This window comes from Silurus aristotelis (assembly GCF_946808225.1).
Source record: "Silurus aristotelis genome assembly, chromosome: 19".
Classification (NCBI taxonomy): Eukaryota; Metazoa; Chordata; class Actinopteri; order Siluriformes; family Siluridae; genus Silurus; species Silurus aristotelis.
In genome coordinates, this window is record NC_139592.1 from 5,550,204 (window position 1) to 5,575,305 (window position 25,102).

Consider the following 25,102-nt stretch of genomic DNA (forward strand, 5'->3'; position numbering starts at 1 on the left):
CTGAACACACCATCCCCACTGTCAAACATGGTGGTGGCAGCATCATGGTTTGGGCCTGCTTTTCTTCAGCAGGGACAGGGAAGATGGTTAAAATTGATGGGAAGATGGATGGAGCCAAATACAGGACCATTCTGGAAGAAAACCTGATGGAGTCTGCAAAAGACCTGAGACTGGGACGGAGATTTGTCTTCCAACAAGACAATGATCCAAAACATAAAGCAAAATCTACAATGGAATGGTTCACAAATAAACATATCCAGCTGTTAGAATGGCCAAGTCAAAGTCCAGACCTGAATCCAATCAAGAATCTGTGGAAAGAACTGAAAACTGCTGTTCACAAATGCTCTCCATCCAACCTCACTGAGCTCGAGCTGTTTTGCACGGAGGAATGGGCAAAAATTTCAGTCTCTCGATGTGCAAAACTGATAGAGACATACCCCAAGCGACTTACAGCTGTAATGGCAGCAAAAGGTGGCGCTACAAAGTATTAACTTAAGGGGGCTGAATAATTTTGCACGCCCAATTTTTTATTTGTTAAAAAAGTTTGAAATATCCAATAAATTTTGTTCCACTTCATGATTGTGTCCCACTTTTTATTGATTCTTCACAAAAAATTACAGTTTTATATCTTTATGTTTGAAGCCTGAAATGTGGCAAAAGTTCGCAAAGTTCAAGGGGGCCGAATATTTTCGCAAGGCACTGTAATTAATTTTTAATGATTATATTTTGTCATTAGTAGTATTAATATCACTACTACTAGCAGCAGTATCTAGTTTGTATCTATTTGTATAGTGAATATGTGAAATTATAGTATTTTATCTTGCATCAGTAATTTGAGCTGATTTTTATACATTTTATAATAAAAATGTTTTTATTGCATAACGTACCGAGTTGTCATGTTAATCAGGTTAAACATGTTTCGTGTTTAACCACATGTGATTTCGATGCACAAGAAGACTGTACATGATAAAACCACGGTCAAGTGGGGCAGATTTGTGTGCAAGAATGGCAGAAAGGGCACTTGTTTTTGTGATGGATTGCATATATGTTGTAACATATTTTGTAATATTTTATGTAGCACATTTGATTTATTTTTGGTTTAGTAGTTCAATTTAAAATTTACTGAAAAAATTATTTTGTGGTGAAACATGGCGTTGGTTTAATCTGTTACAAGGGGCAGCTCTTTTATCAGTTTGCTAGGGTTTTAATGGTGCACGTATTTCATAACCGTTTCAGTCATTGCTAACGATAGCGCTATGGAATCTTTAGCGTTTCATGTCCAACTTCAAAGAATTTCTTTTAAAAGGAGAAAAGCCTGACAATTCCGTATATCGAGAGAACGAATTAATGAAGGATGGAGAGAAAGAAGACATTTGTTAAAGAATTCTGAAATAAGAACAGTTACGTAGAGCAAATGTTTAGAAAATTAATTATTCTATTTATTATTTAATAATGTTAATATAAATTATAAAAACACATTATATACGCATCTGTATTATTCAAATGGGGATCTAACAAATGTAAACTATTTAATTAACTTTTTCCATTTATTCAAAATGTATCTAATCATTTTAATTTGTGGCAATTTAATCGATTACTCAATTTAATCAATATAATAAAGTGTATTGCATTAATTAGATTGATTCTATTTTTTGTACATACATTTCATGTTTCATAAAATATTATTTTATATATTATTTAATTAAGCATTTTATTTTTAATTGTTTAAATTTTTTTTAATATTTCACAAATATTTTATAATAATAAACTGCATAACACCCCCCCTCCAAAAAAAAAACCAAAACAAAAAAAAAAAACAAAAAAAAAAACAATATTATGTTTTGCAATTCTTCCCCCAAATTGTAGCAAAATGAAACTGAATCTTGACTTAGTTTTTCTCAGTTGCTTCGGATCATTATTTCGAATCATCTTTAATATTTGCAAACTAGTAAGTACATTTTTCAAAACTACTGTATTTGTACAAAAGCACAAAACATTGGATTTCTTGCAAAAGCCTGTACTTTTTTTAAAATCCTTAGTTCATCTCTCAAAAGTAAGTATTAGTGTCAATGAACATCTCATTCCCATCAGAATGAAAGGATCCCTTGTCATTGTTCACAGACAAGCTTGCCATAATGTTGTCATGTTGTCATGACATGTCATGTTGTCAGTATGTTACAATCATTAAAAATGCACAAAAGTTGAATTTGTTCTGTACGACATTTATGAATATCAGCAGCACAAATGTATTTGATTGCAAGAGACCAGACAGGATTCACACTTTGACTGTAATGTACTAGTGTTCCTTCGTTTCCTGGTTGTTTATCCATTTTCAGAAATTGTATTTGTGTTTTGCTCTGTTGCCAATTGAAGGTTCACGAGATTCACCTTTGACCTGTTTTAGAGAACTAGTCTATAATCGGATGATCTGATGCCTTTCACTCGCCTTCATTAATGACATTCAAGATTCATCTGCACAATTCATCACTTCAACACATTTACAAAATAAAGTTTAAAAGAAGTTTAAGCTTGACAGATTCTATTAACTGTTTTACTAACTATTTTGCATTCAATGACTTATGCCATGAAATGATGCTGAGGTGTTTTGGTGGTTAAAACTATTCAAATGAGAACCAGTATAATATATTTTGATCAACATGAACATAAACAATTGATAATGTAGAAAACAGCAGACACTTGTACACAATCGATTACAATGAATGTACCAAAACATTCGCAATTTGATCAAAGCGACGAGAAATTGTATAACGTGCACAAGGGTCTACATAATGTGAAGGTTGAATTGGTCGTTTTGAGAATTTCATTTCTGATCTGAAAAACGCTCCAAAGCAACTGAAAAACTGTAAGAGGTCTGAGTGATTCCGGTAGGACACCCCTGGAGGCCTAAATGTGAAATGCACGGCCTGCCACTGGAAACATACACCTAGTTATCCATGCAATTTATATATCGGCCAATCGTGTTACAGCAGCAGTTCTTTAGGGATTCTTTAGAGTCTCTGTCAATGGTTTACACACAATGGTGCAAAAAACATACATGAGTGTAACTCTAACTATAACTATAACAGCTGTGAGCATAAACGCATCCCAGAATGCACAGCACATCTTAAAAAAGTCTTTAAATCACGAAGTGAAAGACTGTGATAAAGACCAGACACCATTTTTTCGAATTGTACGCTTAGGTAAGCCTTTACTCGCTGTAGCCTCATTTGCAAAGGGCATTTTCATCTAGAAACGCTCCGCATCCATACTACTGTTTTCAATCGTTTCCCAAAAGTTGCTCATCCGCACTGAAACGTCTGAAAACGCTTACGTCTTGAACGTCTTGAAATTTTGTGGCAATGTCGAGAAAAATGCGTCATTGTTTTCGAAATCCTCCGTTTCCACAGTCCACACTGCGACACAGCATTTTTACATTTATCCACTTTGTGGTGAGCATTTTTCAAATAGCTATTGATGACTGAAAATGTCGTCTCAGTGTGGACGGAAGACCAACATTTTTTACATTTTAAAATAGGAACGAAAACATATTAGAGTGAACATGTCCTCAGTGGACATGGCCTCAGATGCCTGTTCTTGGCTGACAGAATCTCTCGCTACAAGACATTTAATGTTTTTTTTTCCTGTGTTTGTTTGTTTCGTTAATTAGACAGTTGTATGAATGAGCAGGTGAAAAGGTGGTGCTAATAAAGTGGACAGTCAGTGTATATGACTCAGTTAGCATGGCATCGTCTACCACCAGAATGTGCCACTCTGTCTTAATGAGAATCAATGAGCTGATGATGCAAGTGCTGCAGGAAACCTGTCTAAATGCTGAGCGCGTTTGCTAAACTGCTGTGTGACGGAGCACTGGGTCGGACCTCAACGATGCTGTCTGTCACAGCTCTTTCTTGCGCCTGCCACTGAGGATTGCTCCTTAAAGCAGCCCTTAGAGTTGTCTTTCTTGCAGTTGCGTCTCGTTCCTGTCTCAGGAAAAGGGCAGATGGGACAAAGAGACTCTTTTATGTGTTATGTGTTTAAAGCTACATTTAACATTAGCGACATTTAAAGATTTAAGCAGTTGAATTTAAAATGATTTCCTTTTTAATCAAAGCTCATAAAACCTGTGCATGTAGTTCAGCCAAGGTTTTATTTGTTATAAATTTTGTTCGCCATATGTGTGGCTAATCAAGGCAACAAAAACTTTTACGTACGATTTAGCGTAGCATCAAACACACACCACTAGATTTATTGTCCACATATTGACCACAGGTTTCTGGTTCTATGAAGAATGATGCTATTAAAGAATAAACCGCTTTGAGACACTGCGAATAATTCACTTCCTCCACCCCGTTGTGGATTATTTTCCAACATCATGCTTTACTCCCTGCATATTTTGACTTTGTTGTTCATATATCTTCCAAAATCTCCTGTGGTGGCTCGCATTTATGTACCCTGATCTTTCTCGAACGGATCGATACTTCCATTTTGAAGAAATCTTGCCGTCATATTCTCTTGATAGTCCGACCACTTGTCACAACTTAAATAACCCATACGAATCAATAATCCAACTTGAGCCGAGAGGCAGCCCGGTTGGCTCATTAATGAGCTCCAGTAAGTGTATATACACAGCCCATTTCCTTTGCTCCTCATGCACCTGTCCCCTAGCATATTACGCGCCCTCGTTCCTCTCTCCGTTATTTCTGTCCGCTGCTTTGCTGTGACGCATCTCTGATCCTGACCCCCTCCTCTCTCTGCATGTCTCACTGTGAAAGTTTTTTCCACCTTAGGCCAATTAGTGTCAAGCAGACGCTAACAACGCCAGTGACCTCTGGCTTATAATTAAGGCCAACTGGAAGGAGGTAGGCATCCTGACAAAAAAAACCTTGTGACTATGCAGGAGTGTCCTGCCATCAGCATTGAACTGCATTATTACACAGTGGATCTTTAAAATATGTTGACTGACTGCAAGGATTGAGGGAGTATTATTTTGTGTGATGAGTTCCTGGACGCAGTGAAAACAATAATAATAAAGCATTCTATGTACAGACAATCACGAGTCCAGAAAACGAACGCATATCTTTAATTACACGTCTAACATTTTTCTTCCATGTTAAGGAAAAAGCTTAACGTGGTTTAATGCGATAAGACAGTGGTTTTAAAAGGCACAACTCAAACAAACTGGTCTTCTGTAAATAGTATGCTTTATTATTAATTTGTCGTTTAAAAACGCTGTCTTGTCGCTTTAAGCCATTTTATTCACGTCAAACGTTTTCGAATGTCCCCATTCTATTATAGAGCAACAGGTATCGTTTTTCAAATCAGCTTCCTAGTGAAAGAAATAGAACTCTCAGAAACACTGTTGCTAAATATAACATTAATGGTATGTAATAATACAGTACACTACTGTGAAAAGTGAATTTTCTTATCCCCCAGGGAAGGTGAGATTCCTTGTCTTGCGCTCGCATACCAACACCTTCAACAAATTCATGCTTACTATACGATATAGTGTTTTATTCAAATGCAGATGGCATTCCCTTTCTTTTTCTTACCTTGTGCACCTCATATACATCTTAATACTGTCTGTGTACTGGCTTGCTTCCTCCAGATTTGGCTATAGACCCAAATCAGGTGTTTTCACCACCTAGTCTGGATTTCTTTCTTTTTTTTTTTTTTTTTCGAGTGATTCATGGCTACTAATTGGAGTTGCATCTCCCAGTCTCTGGTGGCCTGCAGGTTAGTGAATATAGGCCACAAGTATGGTTGAGCAGTCGTCTCTCATCACTGAGTTTGTGAAGTTAGCTGGACCCCTGCTCAATCCTTCAGTCTTCATAGTCTCCTGACTAGCTGGGCTGTCTAAATGGGGCCCTCTGTATATTGCTGTTGTCCCCAGTTGAGCTTGCTAACATCTGGACTGCTACGTTCCCTGTCATCTGTTACTGACTATAGGCCACTGGTGCTGCATTCTAATCATATCTAAACTACACTATATTGCCGAACGTTTGCAGAAACCTGGACATAAGTATGGTATGTGGAAAATTTTTGCTCTTATAAATCGCTCTAATCCTCTGGGAAGATGTTCCTCTATTTGTGCTCATCCAGACACAAGGGTGTTAGTAAAGTCAGATACTGCAGTCAGTGTTTACATTCATCCCAAAGGTGTTCAATAGGGTTGAGGTCAGAACTCTATAGCAGTAAATCTCCAAACCATGAAAAGCATATCTTCATGTAGCAGGCTTGGGGCTCCGGGGTATCATCATGCTGGAACATGTTTGGGTCTCCAAGTTCGAGTAAATTTTATACTACTGCATCCAAAGACATCCTATAAAATTGTGTGCCTTCAGGTTTGTGGAAATAGTTTGGGAAAGAACCACATATGACTGGGAAAGTCAAGCCAATATTTTGTCTATATAATGTATCTTATCTTGACTGCTTCAAGCAGACTTGTAAACAATGCTGGTTTGGTTTGTAGATGCTATGACCAATTATTGAAAATGCTGTAAAAGAAAATAACCTGCCATGATATTGCTTCCATCCAGTGAAGACATGAGCAGTACTCTGTGGTCTGATCTCCCAGTGATTTGAATGGGATCTCGCACTTGTACTAGATCTTAGTTAGACCTTTTCTCAAGAACCCTTGCAGGATGCAATATCTCCATAAAGATGGCCTTTCTGAGTTTAACCACCCAAAAAAGTTGGACATTGATAAGACATTTTTGATAACAAGCTCATCTTGCCTGCATTGGTGGCCACATGAAGCCTTGTGGTTGAGCGCACCTACATTTGTTAACACAAACTGACCTCACAACATTCCATGGTGAGAAACCTGTTGAGTGTTTCATGTTATGCCTACTGTAATTCTTCCCATAGAGAAGACTCAAAGCACTCCCATGTCTAATTAGAGCCTAGCACACTGGGTGGTGGATGTCATCATCATGGCCTGCAGGCAGGCTGTACACCCAGCTCCTACCATGACACACAATCGAGAAGAAACATCTTCTCAAAGGCGTTACTTAAAGCGGCGTGCTTTATATTGCTCTGACCCTGGATGAACCTTCTTCAGGTTCTACAGGTTTTTTTTTCTTCTGTCTTCTGTTCATCTTTTCTGTCAGTCCTAAAATTGTTCAATCCATACAATTGTAGCACATGCTATCCAGGTCAATCTCACAGCTCCTGGGAGGCAAAACACGGCACTAATTATGTATGTATCTGTGGTCTGTGGTCGTATGAAAACCATATAAACGTTCTGCCATTTAGAACCGGCGTCATTCTAAAAAAATCATCCACATCACACGTGTACAAAAAGGAGGACTCTCGAGTGTTCCCAAAACAACATTCGATTAGATAAAAAAAAGGCAAACCAAACAGAGCTCTGAGTTAATCAGTAAATGGTTTCTATATTTAACACTTTCAATATATCAAATAATCCTCATCTATTTGGAAATCTTATATGATGTATATTTTGTTACTGCAGTACCACACAATGAACAACAGGGTGCAGCAGTATGTGGGTTTATCTTATGACATCTCCTGGCAGACCATTTGCATTTACTTGACAAGAGGAAATCAATCCATCTGAACCCTAAATGTTAATCAGCCCTGTGCCTCATCTGCAACCAAAATATTTCATGATCGGAATACATAAGCTACATAACATTGAGTTTGCCTATCGGAAAACTGTTTGAATCAGAAATTGCTTGAGCCAATTATTTTGTCCCAAATGCAGCTTGTTCTAGCATTATAAACACCATACTACAAGATCTAATCATACATACAGATTCAATATTTTAACATTATATTGTGGACTTTCTTTTTTATCCACGCGAGTCTGTTTAAAGAAATGAAACAGAAAGACGTACCTCAGATAGATTTATCCCCTCGCAAATGCGGCTAACTAGAAATCATTATGTCTTAGTTTTGTTTGTGAATGTTTTGATTACTTTTCATCTCCAATCTGATGTAATCACATCTATCACTCTTGTTGTCCATCATACTGCCAGTTTCTTCCAAATCAACTAGCAGAAACTGACTTGGCATACAGTCTACATGCAGGATTTGTAATATTTGGCCCTGCTTTGCTCTTTAGCGATGATGTATTATGCTTAGTGTGACTATTCTAATAAACATACTTGGGGTAATTAAGGCACCGACGGGCAGCAGACAGCGGTGGTCCGGCGACCACGCCACACTATAAATCACAAACCCCTGGTTCCGCCTTCTCGAGCGTGGCCGATCACACACGCCCAGAAAGCAATTCTGCCAACCTGCGTTTGCACATTTGTCTTCATCAGCCGCTGGTTGTTTAGGGCCCGGCTGCATTCGCTGGTTCCCATGGCAATCACGTCGGGCCAAAAGATATCAAATGTTGTCCATTTCACTGTCAGTAATAACATGACGTTTGAGACAAGCTTGCAAATGAACGCCATTGTGAATGTAAATGTGCATGTGTGTCAAATGGAAAGGTGAGCTGGAAAATCAGGCGAATGAGAGATTAATTCAGTTCAACTATTTTTGGCGTGCCGCGTTATTTGTTACGCTGTTACTATATTTATACTTAAGAAATCGTTAAAAAAATGTTTAGTACTCAAAAATGAAAGCTGTAGCCGGACAGAATTTATTTTACACAATATTTTGCTCTTATTTGTCAGGCAGCCCAGAATGACTTTATATTTTTATATCTAAAGTGCCTCAATGACACAAAAACAACTATAAAGTAAGAAAAGAATGAAAAGATCAAGTACACAAGAGCGAACGTGAGGTGAGGTGAGGTGAGGAACGTAGAATCCTCTGAACAGGGCGCATTCGTGTTTCCTAGATGTGTGCCTAATACAGACAGCTGTCAATCACACACACACACACACACACACACACACACACACACACACACACACACACACACACACACACACACACACACACCTGAGTCCTGTGAGAAAAAAGGAAAAGCCAGCAAGACAAAAAAGGTGTGTTTGGGATGCATCTCTGTATTTGTGATTGGATTTGAGGAGGATCTAGAGCGGCTCGGCCTCCAAGGGACAGAGAGGCAGAATCAACCGCTGGAACAGAAGATTCAGTCAGACAGAACGCAAAAGTCAGGAGCGGCCATGACACATGACGGACACTGAGAGGCCATGAGAGGTTGTTTTCTTCTCTTCCTCAGCATGTTATCTATTCTGATCAAGCAGTGCTGCTGGAAAAGTAAAAGTAGGGCTGCAAGTCCATCTGGATAAAGCCGGATTCTTTCTTGCGGTCCGACCAAGAGACGATAAAGAACCACCCAAATAAAGAGAAACTGCGCATCATTCTCAGCTCGTCCTATAATATTTGTCCTTGTTCACACTGTAGGGCTTCAAGGCAAGTTCATCTGGATAAACTTTGTGTCAGTTCCCATTACTACATCAGATCAAAAAGAATGGCTTCTGCTCTGAATGATGTGCCAAAATGAATTGATTGGTCTTTTCAAATTAAATCACAGCACAGTTCCTCTGAATCTGTAAGCAGTTTTAGTCCGCCGGCTTAGATAAAGGCCTGAAATCAAATTCACTGCACATGCAGGCTCTGGGGAGAGACACCGAGGGAGCTTACTTGAAAACAATAGAAGAACGGAAGCAAACATGCATAAGAAAGCAGATAAATTGCCGGAGGAAAAGATGGGACTTTGTTTTTGAAATAAAAGGATGGGGTTGGAGGCTTTGACCTCTTGGCACCTGTTGAATTAAAACAACAGATTTTTCCAAAATTCTGAGAAAGTTTACTAGATATCTATCATTTGAATTTTGTAAAGCATATGTGTAATGCAAATGAAAGCTACAGGATGCAGGATTTTTGGAATGTTGCCCTTTCAGAAGTAATGCTGTTGTTTTGGCTTCAGAGTGGCACAACATGAGGCAAGGGAGCAAAATTGGTCATGCTCTCTGGGTGGAACGGATGGCATTACCTTCTCCTGTCAATCACTGGCATTTCTGGGCATTTCTGAACTCATGTATGCAGAAGAGGGTAAATAGCACTTTCCTTCAATGGATTGCCCTGAAATGCTGCCTGGCTTCAATGTGTCTCAGAGGAAGCACACGTTAGCCTTCATCTTTCCCAGATTATAGCTGGAGTTGGCTAGTGGGGAAAACTTGCCATCTACTCAAGCAGAGTAGAAAATATATTATATATAATGTATAAATTATACAGAAGTGGAAGGTAAAGAATTGCATTTACTCACGTTACTACGGTTACATTTTAAATCATATCTGTTAGTAATAAAAAATAAAATAAAATGAATGCAAGGGGGAGAAATCTTGCCCTGGAAACTTTGATTGATTGATTGGTGTTGAACAAACGGTCTAAACTCACAAGAAAGAAAGATGGAGACGGACAAGACAGACACGGGTGATGCAGACCGAGCTGAAAACCAAATGCCGTCGAATCGAAAGTGTAAAATTCACAATAAATTCAAGTTGTTATTACACTTGAATTTGTACGAATTTTTCTTCAATTAAAACCAACTCGGGTGAGATTTAGATCCCCTTGTCTTTTTGAAGTACACTAAAATGCCTCACCTTCACTGTTAAAAAAAGTAACTCAGTTATTTTTACTCTGAGTAAATTTTAAATGATCGATTTTTTAACTTTTACCTGAGTAGATTTTTGGACCGGTAACTTTACTTGTACTTGAGTAAGATTTCATTGAAGTAACTACTTATACTTGAGCGGAATATTTTATTAAATTTTTTAAAATCTGAAGTTACATATAACACGCATAAATTATTCTGCAATATGGATTGTGTTGCATCACAACCCACATTTAAATACTTGGGTATAACAGACACCATTGATGTACTGATATTGCACTTATACACATTATATATTGTACTGCGGTTTGGGAAGCTACCTAACCCCCAAAGACCCTGTATAATCATGTCATTATTATCACCATTATTTAATCTGGTTCTACCAGACTTTTAGGTGTAGCTTCTTGGCCATGCAAGTTTCCGACACAATCATAGGACATATTTGTTTTTCTTAGTTTTGTTGTTGTTTATTTTTTTTTGTTTTTTACCAAATTTTTCTCTACTTCTCTAGATATTTTTTTAAATGCATTATTCCATCACAAACATTTTGACTTGGTGAACAAATACATTTTAGCCTGATAAAAAAAAGACTAAAAATGAACAGATTATCAGAATATTTTTCTGATTTCTGTCCTTATAAAAAACCTTTTCATGAGCGAGAATTTGAATTTCAAAGCAGCAGAGTACTTCCTGAGTACATCCTTATACACATTTAGAAAAAAACATGTTTGCATTTACATAGATTGGCGAATTGCATGCCTAGACATGCACACATGCATTCGCACACACACGTGCTCACACGCACGCACACACACACACACACACACACACACACACACACACACACACACACACACACACACACACACACACAAATTGAGAATAAATCCACAAGACCTTCACCTGTATTGTTTCCTCAAGTCCTCAAGGTTATAGTTAAGCTAAATTATGTAAATTAAAAAAAAAGTAAAAAAAAAATATATATATATGTTTCACAATAATAAAATCATAATAAAATCTTGCTGTGTATCCTCTTAAATAAAATGAACAGGATGTATATTACCATATCAAACAATGACATTGTGTAGCTCCTAAAAGTAAAAATGACTAATGTTAAACATAATTAATCATATAAAGGGATACCATTTCCATGCATGCCACTAACCCTAAATTCAGCTCAGAATCTCTGTGCCAGAAACATGGAAACAGGATCTATATACGGTAAGACATTAATAATAAGACATTGAGCCACAAAAATGATAACATAGGAACATATATGCTTAATTGATCTTAAAATATGGTAATTTTGCATGTCTCCAGCCTGAGGAGGGGGCAGTTAGTGTGGAAGGTATTTGTAAGTGTTTGTGACTTACAATTTTATTTCCAGTGAGAAATAGCTGGGCTAGTCATAAAATATTTGTCCTATCTCCCCTTAAACCGCCTCCTCTGTTCTGCTGCGCCACTTGGGAGCCTAGATTGAGAAAAATGACTTTGTGTTTTAAAAAAAAACAAAAAACCCCCAAAACATTGATTATAAAAAAGAAAGAAAAAGAAATGATTTAAAACCTTAGAAAAACAAAAAAAGGTATTGTATCACAAGGACTGTTGTGTTAAACATTCTCAAAAAATAGATTCGTCTTATTATACTGTGTTGTTATATTATGCTGTTATATAATATTTTTTTTACAGAATACCAGAAAAACCCAATACCAACAGGTTAGCAGCTGAAATGTTCGAGCATAGTGCTGATATACTCTTTAACTCCAACTCTGCTGTTGAGATTTCCTTTCCAAGGCACTTATGTATGTATGTCTGCTACGTTGGGAATAAGGCAATTTAAACAGAGGTGCACCGAGGCAAACACCTGAGCAGAATAATAAAGAACAGACATGATTTCAACATGGTTGATTGAAATTCTGTTCAGCCGGATATGCTGCGTACACTATAGAGCACGCTTACTTGACCTTAGTCCTTAACGTGCAACAGTGTCTTCAGGCTTCACTCCGAGCAGAAATCGGAGTCGCCGAGTTCAATCAATAATCATTTGTATAAATCTTACACAAGCCTGTAAATCCTACAGCCACTGACAGTACTGACGGCCAGGGACCAGTGGGGGACCTTTAGGGTCTATCTTACAAACCAATTTATTTTTTTTTTTTTTTTGCATTTAAACTTGGACACTTTAATGCTCAGAGACCTCATAACTCAATAAAACACCAAATCAAGTGCTCTATCACATGAAGCCCACATATGCTGTCAGCCAATTTGTGGAATCAGTACAGGTATAAACCTCAGGCTTTCACACAATACAATTATGATTCATAAAGAAAACTATTTTATATTTGAACATGATACAATAGGATGTTTTAGTAGCCTGTGATCGATATGTGAATAACTTTGTTGAGAATCTGGGCAAGGCCTTTTGTTAATTTTTTGAATGATGACAATATAGAAAAATATATATATTTTTAAAGTATTAGCATATCAGCATTCTACCCTACAGCCAAATTCAATCCCAAAAGTTAAATCTTATGTATTTAAATTACGTCAATTTTCCATCCAATTTTATTCCTATAAATCCAACGTAAAATTTAGCATTCATTTAAGCTTCACCATCACGTTCAGTTAGCGTGAATAAATTAAATAAACGTTATTTAAACAAATGAGCTGTGATTTAAGCTCGTGTAATACATAGAATTTACTCTATTTCCAATAACTTATTACTTACTTTATATAACTACCTTATATTTCCTTAATTCTATTAAATAAATGGTCAAAAATGTTATATTTTTCTACATTTCTTGGGTTCTTTTGCTTCCGAAGTCCAAAAAAAGAGAAAGCAGCAGGACATAATGCGGTGGATCAATTAAAGGGATCAACAAGAAAGCAAATCATATATTAGAAATAATATAACAAAACTTTAACATTGCAAAATTAAACATTATTTTTACACTTTCTAAATAACATCGAGATACCGTTGCACGGTACGATAATTCACCTTCTCCTGATCTGGAACTTGAAAACACTACATTTGGGTGATTTTCCCCAAATCTCCTCAAAATCTTGAAATAATGTCACTCCCAAAAAAAAAAAAAAAAAAAAAAAAAAAAAAGAGAGAGAGAGAGAGAGAGAGAGAGAGAGAGAGAGAGAGAGAGAGAGAGAGAGAACAAGAGACATGAACCCTTTTTACAAAGACACAAGTAAAGTTCAGTTTAATAAAAAATTTTTAAAAAAGTACAATAAAAATAAACATTACAAAATTCAGTGATTGTCCCAAACCAGAATCAAAAATGCAAAAATGTGGAATGATGTAATACTTATTAAATCTCTGAAATAGTAAAAATGGACAATTGTTCGATTTTTTCTTTTGTAATGAAGTCACTCACCATTAAAAACGCATGTTTCACGTCATGTGCACAATTAGTTTAAACATGAAATCGAACCTTTAAATGTAGATAACTTGCAAATACAGTCGACTACGTGTGTTTGTTCAGCGATTTGGCATAGTTTCAAAGGTTATTTCTAGCAAAGTAAAACTTCGGGATGACAAATCATTCACACGTAATGTGCTTAAATATGATGCAAATGGTCGACCGTTTATCTTACAATGATTCGAGTTACAAATATTTACTTACAGATTTGTTACAACGTTAACATTTACGAACACTACAGTTTTTCTCAGTTGCTTGAAAGCGTTTCTCAGATCAGAAATGAAATTCGCTCCCTTCAGTATTATTTTGTTTATTATTGAATTATAATTATATTTAAATATTTAAGTATTTCATTTACACACAGAATTTACCAGTAGTAATACAAATATATATACCTCAGATATCTTTTTTACAACAATGTATTTTTTTATAGTAATAAATATGTTGTAAAAAAGATATATATATATATATATTTGTATTACTACTAATATAAACATATTTCTTACTATTAAAAAATACCTTGTTTTAAAAAACATATCCAAGGTATTGCATATAGCATTTTATTTTAGATAAGATTAACACTGTAAAATAAAAAGATCTCCTTGCGTAGGACACACCCTTATTTCTCTGGACTGAACCCAGACCACTTCAAATCCTGGCAGGGATATTTAACCGTAGTGGTGTGGGAATATAAAAATGACAACGAGTGAGGTAAATATTGAGCTTGACAGGCTGCTTTCTTTTCTGTGCGTAATGCTGCTGTCTGATGTTCCTCACAGCCTAGCAGCATTTGAAAGGCTCATATTTAAATCTGCCGTTATACTCCCTCTCCCCCCATCAGCTTCACCTTTTCTCTGACAGTCTCAGCTGAAGCCTGAGGCGTACGCCGCCAGCCTTAGCCTGTCCTTTTCTCCCTCCCTCTCTCCCTCCCCTCATCCCTCTCCCTGCCCCTTTCTCTAAACCTCTCTGGCTTTCTGTTCTCCCTGTTTGTGGAGACTGAAGGCTCTGTGCACTCACCCGTGACCGGCTCCATGCATGTGGGGGGAAAAAAGAGAGAAAAGCCTTGATCAGTTGTGGAGCTGAGAGACGACTCAGGCCTTGATTTCACCCTTAACCAGCTCGTTTCCAGCAAGCACTTTTAAGTTCAAGTTGACAAACTGTTTTTTGCATGTACTCTGATTTTAAGTGATCACCACACAAAGAGGAAAATCAAGAAGCCCCTAATAATCTGGAACCATCTGAAAATAAATGCTGATGATTCCTATGTTGTGGCAGAAGAAATCAATTAGAGCCTTTTATGAACTGCAACTTTTTGCACTTTTGGGAGGTAAAAGTGTGTGTGTGTGTGTGTGTGTGTGTGTGTGTGTGTGTGTGTGTGTGTGTGTGTGTGTGTGTGTGTGTGTGTGTGTGTGTGTGTGTTTAAGATAGAATAAGAGAGTTACAGAGAGAGAGAGAGAGAGAGAGAGACCAAGCACTGCCACAACGGATTTACCTGCTACATCTGAAAGTGAGACCTAAACACACACACACACACACACACACACACACACACACACACACACACACACACACACACACACACAAACACACACACAAACACACACACACACACACAAAATGTCAATTTGCACAATTGCTACTGTTTGCACTTCTGGTTGATGCTAAACTTGTGTGCTCTGTAACTGTACTATGCAATGAAAATAAGGTCTATCTATCTATCTATCTATCTATCTATCTATCTATCTATCTATCTATCTATCTATCTATCTATCTATCTATCTATCTATCTATCTATCTATCTATCTATCTATCTATCTATCTATCTCTCTCTCTCTCTCTCTGTCCCTCTGTCTCTCTGTCCCTCTGTCTCTCTGTCTCTCTGTCCATTTTTCTGTCTTTCATCTCTCTCTCTCTCTCTCTCTCTCTCTCTCTCTCTCTCTCTCTCTCTCTCTCTCTCGCTCTCTCTTTTTCTATCTATCTATCTATCTATCTATCTATCTATCTGTCTGTCTGTCTGTCTGTCTGTCTGTCTGTCTGTCTGTCTGTCTGTCTGTCTGTCTGTCTATCTATCTATCTATCTATCTATCTATCTATCTATCTATCTATCTATCTATCTATCTATCTATCTATCTATCTATCTATCTATCTATCTATCTATCTATCTATCTATCTATCTACCAAGGTGAACCAGCATTACAATTTTTCTCAGTTGCGTTTTTCAGATCATCAATGAAATTTTCTACTGAACTACTTGTTCAACCTCATTAGTGCTCATCAGAAGAACGTTTCTTGTGGCTTTGATCAAATTGCGAATTCTTTTGTACATTCATTTATTCGATTGTGAGTTTTTTAGGAAATGTGACTTGAATTGATGAATTGTGCAGATGAATCTTGAACGTCACTAATAAAGGCGAGTGTACGGGATCAGATCAACCAATAATAACTAGTTCTCTAAAAAACAGGTCAAAGGTGAATCTTGTGAATTGCAGAGTGAATACAGACAAAGAAAAACACAGAATTATACATTCTGAAAATGGATGAACAACTAAGAAACAAACGAACACTAGAACAGTACAGTAAAAGTGTGAATCCTGTTCGGTCTGTTGCAATCAATATAAATCTACAATTAAATAAATGCATTTGTGCTGCTGAAATTAATTAATGCCAAACAGAAGGGATTAGAATTTTGTGCATTTTCAGTCACTGTGATCAAAACCATAGTTTATATCAAGAAATCCCGAAACTGTGCATCATACTGACAACACAACTAAACATTATGATGATCTTGTTTGTGACCAATGACAAAGGGACTTTTTATTCTGATTGGAATGAGATATTCATTGACACAAATACTTAATTTTAAGAGATGAACTAAGGATTTTGAGAAAAAATACAGGCTTTTGCAAGAAATCCAATGTATTGGAAACTATATATGAACTATATATAAGGGGTATCATTGAATATTAGAATATCACACACAAGTGGGCTCAATAAAGTTTACCGTTTCAACAATATTACAACTCGAACTACAACTCAAAAAACAAGCAAATAACTTAAACCTTAGATAATTGTTCTGGCAAAAAGAGGTAAATAAACAAATAAATAAACAAACAAACAAACAAATATATATAAATACATTAGCTAATCATTGAAATTAATTAATGAATAATTATATATATATATGTGTGTGTGTGTGTGTGTGTGTGTGTGTGTGTGTGTGTGTGTGTGTGTGTATATATATGTATATATATATATATATATATATATATATATATATATATATATATATATATATATATATATATATATATATATATATATATATATACAGTGGGTACGGAAAGTATTCAGACCCCCTTAAATTTTTTACTCTTTGTTATATTGCAGCCATTTGCAAAAATCGTTTAAGTTCATTCTTCTTCCTCATGAATGTACACACAGCTCCCCATATTGACAGAAAAACACAGAATTGTTGACATTGTTGCAGATTTATTAAAAAAGAAAAACTGAAATATCACATGGTCCCAAGTATTCAGACCCTTTGCTGTGACACTCAAATATTTAACTCAGGTGCTTTCCATTTCTTCTGATCATCCTTGAGATGGTTCTACACCTTCATTTGAGTCCAGTTGTGTTTTATTATACTGATTGGACATGATTAGGAAAGCCACACACCTGTCTATATAAGACCTTCCAGATCACAATGCATGTCAGAGCAAATGAGAATCATGAGGTCAAAGGAACTGCCTGAAGAGCTCAGAGACAGAATTGTGGCAAGGCACAGATCTGGCCAAGGTTACAAAAAGATTTCTGCTGCACTTAAGGTCCCTAAGAGCACAGTGGCCTCCATAATCCTCAAATGGAAGACGTTTGGGACGACCAGAACCCTTCCTAGAGCTGGCCGTCCGGCCAAACTGAGCTATCGGGGGAGAAGAGCCTTGGTGAGAGAGGTAAAGAAGAACCCAAAGATCACTGTGGCTGAGCTCCAGAGATGCAGTCGGGAGATGGGAGAAAGTTGTAGAAAGTCAACCATCACTGCAGCCCTCCACCAGTCTGGGCTTTATGGCAGAGTGGCCCGACGGAAGCCTCTCCTCAGTGTAAGACACATGAAAGCCCGCATGGAGTTTGCTAAAAAAACACCTGAAGGACTCCAAGATGGTGAGAAATAAGATTCTCTGGTCTGATGAGACCAAAATAGAACTTTTTGGCCTTAATTCTAAGCGGTATGTGTGGAGAAAACCAGGCACTGCTCATCACCTGTCCAATACAGTCCCAACAGTGAAGCATGGTGGTGGCAGCATCATGCTGTGGGGGTGTTTTTCAGCTGCAGGGACAGGACGACTGGTTGCAATCGAGGGAAAGATGAATGCGGCCAAGTACAGGGATATCCTGGACAAAAACCTTCTCCAGAGTGCTCTGGACCTCAGACTGGGCCGAAGGTTTACCTTCCAACAAGACAATGACCCTAAGCACACAGCTTAAATAACGAAGGAGTGGCTTCACAACAACTCCGTGACTGTTCTTGAATGGCCCAGCCAGAGCCCTGACTTAAACCCAATTGAGCATCTATGGAGAGACCTAAAAATGGCTGTCCACCAACGTTTACCATCCAACCTGACAGAACTGGAGAGGATCTGCAAGGAGGAATGGCAGAGGATCCCCAAATCCAGGTGTGAAAGACTTGTTGCATCTTTCCCAAAAAGACTCCTGGCTGTATTAGATCAAAAGGGGGCTTCTACTAAATACTGAGCAAAGGGTCTGAATACTTAGGACCATGTGATATTTCAGTTTTTCTTTTTTAATAAATCTGCAACAATGTCAACAATTCTGTGTTTTTCTGTCAGTATGGGGTGCTGTGTGTACATTCATGAGGAAGAAGAATGAACCTAAATGATTTTAGCAAATGGCTGCAATACAACAAAGAGTGAACAATTTAAGGGGGTCTGAATACTTTCCGTACCCACTGTATATATACACTACATTTCTATTATAAATTGAATCTGTTCATGTAACTTTAAACAGAGGGAAAAAACTCTCCTGAAAGCTTAGTGGAAAACTGAAAATATTCCAGAAGGTCCCACATGGTGTCTGGTTAAATAAAGCTGAATTAAGTTTTCTTTTGTAAATTGCCATCCCCAGTTCTTATTTGAGAATAAACATGAGCGTGTGTTTAGTGGTTCTACGAGCTAGTGGTGAAGTTAACATCACACCAAAAAAGGAAACAAAATAAATCGATAGCAAAACAACATGCAAACAATGTCTACTTCCGGTTTCGGTTTTATTAAACTGATATTTTTTTGACATCTTTTTTTGACATATAATACACTTGCACCCTTCTTTCTTCCTATGTAATTTCCCCATTGATGAAGTGATATCTTGTTGACATGTTCTTTACTTTCCTGTCAAGAGCTCACAAGAGATTATACAGTTATGTAGAAATACTAGTGGTTTAATTCAATTTACAAATAAAACATATACGTTTGGATTATTATTATTATTTTTTACAATTGTTTCTTGGTATTGATTCTAATTAATAATACTGAAAATAGATTAAAACTGGATGCCATGTCAGAGGAGCTTTATTTATTATTTTTTTATTTTTTTTATTTTAGACTTATTTATCTAAGAATTGTCTCTTGGAAATGGTGCAACTCACTTTGCCAAATACTGGTACTCCTTTAAACACCACCAAGCCAAGCCAAAGAGCTATAGGGCTACAACTCAGTGTCTTTTTCTCTCTACTACTGACTTTATCAACAGACCTGTAATGGGAGAAAAGTCCGATTAAAGCAAAGTGCCAAAGACAGGATAAGAAAAAAAAAGAAACAGAGTGCACGAGAGAGCATGCCTGTCTGAGTGTGAGAGGGAAAGAGATTTTGCGTGTGTGTATGTGTGTGTGTGTGTGTGTGTGTGTGTGTGTGTGTGTGTGTGTGTGTGTGTGTGTGTGAGGGAGGGTTAAGAAGGAGATGCTCCACTGGTTGGCTGACAAACAGAGGGTCCCTCCAGAGCGCACCAGAGGAGAAGGGGAGCAAAAAAGAAAGAGCGGTACAGAAGGAGGAGGAGAGTTTGATGTGGGTAGCTATGCCCGACCAGCACCGTCCCCCTTTCCCCTCCTCACCACCCTGCTGCAGAAAATCTATGCTTGCTCTCTTAGTATTCCTCTCCTTCTGTCCAGAAGCCTCCAAAGAGGCAGAAACGATGGCTGGCGAAGCATGGGCCGGGTGAGAGACAGAGGCAAGCTGGGAGGCTTTTGTAGGTGATTTGGGGAGTGTTTGCTTGAGGCTGTCAGGAGTGACAGGAGGCCCAACACTTTCAAACATCATCTTAGATCTCAGTCTGATAAACAATGCCCTCTTTCTCATTTTTACTGTCCTCTGTAAGTGTGGCCTTTTTTGCATGTTCGTTTCGGGATGTTGCAGGATCGCTCTTTATATAATGTCTCGTCACTTACAGAATATACGACTTTCTTCCTAAAAAAGGAAGAAGAAAAGCCCCTCAACTCACCCACCCACTCACCCACTCGGTCACCTTGAGCTTTGGCATCATGCTTCTGTGATCGCCTTTAAAGGTCAATGTGTAGCCACTGTCATTACCTGTCACTGTCACTCTCCCCATACCGTTCCCTCTCCCCCTTCCTCCTTAGCCTGCGCTCGGCCATGCATTTCGGCGCTTCACTTTGCGAGACAGATCAAAGTGCCATCGTTAGTTGGATTTTGAAGGTTACACGCAGATAGGCGTGATCCCAAAGCACCACCTGACGTCAGAGAAACGGATCATCAGCAGCTGGAACAAGGGTGCGTTTAGGGATTCGATGTCGAGGATGAATTGCTGACTATTTGAGTATAAGTGCAAGTATCAGTCTGTCTCTAGTAGCATCAGCTCTGGATTTGGAATGTACATTTGAGGCCGAATCAGAGACGCTCCTTCAGTGAATTGTAATTCTGGGTGTTAACATTCAGGTAATTGATAAAGTGTGCCCACTCGCATTCATTCAACAAGAGCAACAGGACTAAGAAAATATATTACACAGCGTTTTTTTTTGTTTTTGGTTTTTTTTGTGGATGCCCAGACTTGGCAAGAAATTGGGCCATAGATTGTTTTTCTCTCCAATTTGGTCATCTGCCAACTCCTACACACCCGTCAGCTTGATCACATGACAAATACTAAGCCAGGTAGAGTAAAGACTAACACATACTTCCTTTGAAATGCATAATGAGGTGGAAAGAGTAATAAAATATTCCACTCAAGCAAAAGTAGTTACTTCAATGACATTTTACTTTTCAAATTTGCTCAGAATTGAATTCACAGTTACTTTTCTTTCATTAAAGCCCAATAACAACAAACAAAAAACACTATAGCCAATCACTTGAGTCTAATGTGAGGTATTTCAGCTGGGTCTGGATCACTGCCGTCTGTCTTAGCCGTCTCCATCTTTGATGGTTGGGAGAACAAAAGCGCTAAATTTGCAAGAAATAAAGTGCAGTAATTTCAGGGATGCGATTTTTTGCCACTTGCATTAGTTTTATGTATTTTTTCCAAATCCTCCCAAAACCTACATGAGTAAAAGCAAACTACAGATTTAAAAAGTTACTTAAAAATGTAGAAGTACACACAAAAAAAGTACTCAAGTACAGTAACATGAGTAATTTCTTTACTTTCCACCTTTTATAACGCCTGCTAATTCATCCAGTGGTCATAATCAGGAGATCCACAGGATCTGAAATACTCAAACCAGTCTGTTAAAGTCACAGAGATCAAATTTTTTTCTACATGTACTTACAATTTTTCTCAGTTGCGTTGGAGCGTTTCTTAAATCATCCTTAGTATTTGCAAACCAGTAAGTGCATTTCTGAAAACAATGTGTCCAAACAGTACAATACATTGGATTTCTTGCAAAAACCTGTATTTTTCTCCAAATCCTCAGCTCATCTCTTCAAAAGTAAGTATTTGTGTCAGTGAACATCTCATTTCCATCAGAATGAAAAGTTCCTTTGTCATTGATCATTAACAAAATGAACAAAATGGTTGGTCGTGTTGTTAGTATGATGCGCAGTTTCAGTATTTCTTGATATAAACTATGGTTTGACTGAAAATGCATACAATTTAACTTCCTTCTGTTTCTACAAATTTGAGCAGCACAAATGCATTTATTTGATTGTAGATTATATTGATTGCAACAGATTGAACAGGATTCACACTTTTACTGTACTCTAAAAATGTTCGTTTGTTTCTTAGTTGTTCATCCATTTTCAGAATGTATAATTCTGTGTTTTTCTTTGTCTGTATTCACTCTGCAATTGAAGGTTCACAAGATTCACCTTTGACCTGTTTTAGAGAACTAGTTATTATTGGTTGATCTGATCCCGTACACTCGCCTTTATTAGTGACATTCAAAATTCATCTGCACAATTCATCAATACATCACATAAAAAAAAAAAAAAAGAAATACACAATCGATTAAATGAATGTACAAAAGAATTCGCAATTTGATCACAGCAACAAGAAACGTTCTTCTGATGAGCACTAATGACTAAATGACATGGAGGTTGAACAAGTCGTTTTGAAAGTGTTATTTCTGATCTGAGAAACGCTCCAAAGCAGCAACTGAGAAAAATATTAATAGCGTATATTGTAAGCGTAAGCGGATATTCACAACAACTCATACAAATTTTCCAAATCTTTTTTTCTTAAACTGTATTAGGGCTACTAGAACGGTTTGTTATTTCAACAGATATGATGGAAGAGCTGGCAAAGACACTATTATACCAAGGAGACCACAAACACAGGTGTACCTTTTTATAAACTCTGAAGTCTGGACTAATCACTGGCAAACTTTAATCAGATATGATCAATTATTCATAGCCTGAGGCCTAGTGAGAACGTCTCTAAAACGCTCTCATACAGACAGCCCAAGATGAATTATTCAAATGCCATTTATACAAAACCAAGTGCCTTTCTGGTGCCACGTGACTGCAGTAAAAATGTTATGAAACAGAGGTTGTACTGTAAACGAGACAAAAGAGGATTCATACCGAATCTAAATCAGTTAATCGAGTAACTGTATGGTCATTATGTTACCAGGTTGGAGAGATCATCACTTTCTATATAAATCTCGTGGAAATCTGGAAAGTTTTGTATACACGTCATACAAACCGATATCAATAGCGTCAATAGTACATACACATTTATTTTTCTGGTACATTCCATGACCTAAGGGTTAAAAGGAGGGGACAAAAGACTAGCTAGAGGAAGACAGACAGAGAAAGAGCAATTCTTTACTGTCACAATCTATCTTATAATCCCTGACAGCAAGCACCAAACAATCTGTCAATACTTTTTTTTGTTTTTTTTGTTTTGTCTGCACACCTTTTTTTTTCCTTTGCATTTCTTCCAATTCAGCAACAATGAGGAATGAAATGGAGCTTGTTCATAGATCTCTTTGGTATGCAAACATGTCAAGGTAACAATCTCCAAGCTCGTGTCTGATAATTAAATAATAAAACCGCAACTATATTCCAGAATAAATATAAATTATAAAGTTTGATTAAAAGTACAACACTATGATTTTTAGGATTATATTTTGTATTCTTTATAGCAATAGTTTGGCAGTGGATGCACTATTCAGAAATATGTGATTAATAACACACGTTATACAGGTTGTGCTAAAGACCTCACAGCTGGTGTGAATTATTAGAATTAAACTGCATTTTTTTTGCTTAAAAACAAAAAAGAAGAAGATGTTTTTAGGGAATGATATGAATATGAACTGGAGAAAATAGGAAGGGAAAATAGAAGGATGCTTCCTGCAGTCCAACATTTGCTAATGAGGGCACACGGTATTGATATCTCCATGGGAACGCCGTGGGCATCACTAACAAACCGTACTCTTGTGTTTTGTAGCAGTTCACTTAATGCCGAGATTACTAAATAGTCTAATAATAGACAAGCCTGTAATGCATTACATCTTTGAATATGCAGGCAGGAGTAAGGAAAAGGATATAAAGGAAAGGATTGGAGTAAGTGAGATGAAAAAAAGGATGGAATTAAACATAATTTAGATGAAAAATTTAATTAATACTACAGCAGAATTGCAGCCAAGCGGAGACAGTGAAGAAAAAAGACAAGGGCAGTCAGTAATCAATTATTTGTGATGTTTTAAACAAATAATGAATATTTTATTGAATTATGAAAAACGTTCTTAACCCATGAATACAGCTTTTATATGTTTTTACCGAAACCTTCAAATGTCTCGTTTTGTTTTGTAAAATGCGAGCCGAGTGTGAGTGCGTGTCACTCAGCGTGTCTCCTACAGAGCACACACCCTTGTCATGTTCCTGTCAGATCTGAAGTTAGGAAGAAAGATGAGCCCTCTTTAAGGATGACACCGTGTCCTGCTGTGACAGATAGAAAGGTCTGTAACACCACAGAATTCAATCTTTCCAGCCTTCTCTCTCGCCTCTGCGTGGTATCTAACAAATAAATCCCTCTTTCATTACGCCATAAATGAGTGTTTCACTCGGACTGATAGAACTAAACTAATAGTTTTAGTTGTTCATAAACTTCCCTTTAATAACCGTATTAACCATTTAATCTCATAACAAGAATTTCTCTAACATTTTTAAAACGACATTTTCTTTTTTGAGGTTAAGTCAAACAAATGATTTCTCAGTGACATGCATAACTCGGGGTCAGAAGCGAAGCCAGGAACAGGGTCACAAACAGAGGATTATTCCGACACTGAAAAAGGATCAGTGAGTGCGGAAGGCACAGGGTCACGGATGGAGACTGCAATGGGACAGGTAACATGAGCACAGGCTCCTATGTGAGAAGGTAAATTTAAGAAATAGAGGCTGAGACAGGAGATATCTGGGGCAAATAAAGGGTCAAGAACAAAAAGAGGATCAGAGACAAAGACTGAGGCAAAGAACAGGATTGAAACTAACGCTATAAACAGACACAGTGACGGGTTTATAATCAGAAACAACAGTGTCCGAGTAGCTGAAATCAAAGCTAAACAATACATTAGGCTATATGCTATAAGCTAAGTGCAGAATTACCCAATTACCCAGAATTTTTACCCATCCCGAGGCATCCTGAGGTTCCTCCATCTCACGTC

At 37.3% G+C, this 25,102-nt stretch overlaps 1 long non-coding RNA gene across 1 annotated transcript in view; it reads left to right on the forward strand.

Annotated features, from left to right (window-relative positions):
* LOC310715004 overlaps positions 1-25,102 on the forward strand; it is a 90,947-nt gene that overhangs the window by 28,567 nt on the left and 37,278 nt on the right. The gene's annotated exons all lie outside the window — the stretch shown is intronic.